Source organism: Helianthus annuus, chromosome 3 (assembly GCF_002127325.2).
Source record: "Helianthus annuus cultivar XRQ/B chromosome 3, HanXRQr2.0-SUNRISE, whole genome shotgun sequence".
In the NCBI taxonomy this organism is placed as follows: domain Eukaryota; kingdom Viridiplantae; phylum Streptophyta; class Magnoliopsida; order Asterales; family Asteraceae; genus Helianthus; species Helianthus annuus.
This window is the reverse complement of record NC_035435.2, coordinates 75,498,915-75,500,335: the sequence shown is the minus strand read 5'-3', so window position 1 is coordinate 75,500,335 and position 1,421 is coordinate 75,498,915.

The following is a 1,421-nucleotide window of genomic DNA, read 5'->3' as shown; positions in this document are numbered from 1 at the left end:
GCGAGGTTCTGCTACGATGTAAGTATTATAACCCCTGGAGACGTATTAGGTACGCTGCCCGATTGATCTAGGGTTCCGTAACGGCTGTCGTGGTTCTGCCCGACGTAGTCGTTGGAATACCGTCTCGGGGAGGGTATTACTAATGTTAAAATGGGTTATTATACTAACACACGTGCATTTGTGTAAATTATAGATATTCACCAGGAAACCCTAAAGAATAACCTAAAACAGCAATGTGAGTAATCTCCTTTTTGTTAACTGTTTTTACAAAACCTTACATACTTTTCCATGCGAATGACAGTTATTGAGTATTTGTAAGAATACAATTATCGTGGGTATGTTGGGGTTTTGTATACAAAATTTGTTACAACCTGGTTAAGGAGTAACATTTCCACAAGTCGGGTGTCGACAGTACCAACGGGTGATAATTGATATAACTTGGAAACAAATGTAATTGCGGGATCGCCCTCAATACTGTTCACTGTGAATTTTATTTAAACTTGATTAAACTGGGATTCACTCACCAGTATTTCCCACTGACAAAATGTTTTAAAACGCGTTTCAGGTAACAAAATGTGAAAGCCAAATAGAAGCCAGCTGGACAGCACTGGAGGCTTGGAAAAGTGGCAATAAAGTTACCTAAGAATAAAATGGATGTTTTATTAAATAAATAGGATTTATTCCTATGAAACGTGTGTATTGAAAACTTGGGTTTTTACCCATATGTTTAATGTTATAAAACATGGTGGTTTACTCTGATTAAATATTTCCTAACTACGGTCCTGATGAAAATTTCCGCTGCCAAATTGGATAAATAAATGTGATACCACCGAAACTGGGTCACGGCCGCCCGTTCCCGGGAACTAGGGACCGGGGGTTGTGACAGAAGGTGGTATCAGAGCTATGCCACTGATTCAGCCACAAAAGTGTTCTGCTGACATCGAAATACAAAAGTGTTAGGAAATAAATTATGGAAATATGTGTATAATTGTATTTCTTGCTATGTGTTATCTGACTATTTGTTAGTTTACAGTATGAGCGACCAAGGACCTTCTGACGCCTATCGTCAACTGTCTGGTTCGCCTAGGAGCGAAGGCACCTCCTCTTCTCAGCCTGCCCTCTCGGGGTATTCTGCTGACACAGAAGAAGGAATCTTTGTGTTTAAGGCTCAGTCTGAAGAGCCATTTCCTCAGAAAAAGAGGGGATGGTTCAGTAGGGGAGCGCACGAGCGTAGGAAAAGAATGAAAAAGTTGCAGGAACAGCGAGTGTTAGCCGCAGCAAAAAGAGAGACTGATGCTTATAATCAGGACATGCTCAATAGGGGTATCGCTAATATCCATATTTTAGCAACCACTGCTGCTGACCCAAACCTGGAACAAATGCTAGCACCCCAACCACAAAATCTTGACCAACCCATGGAA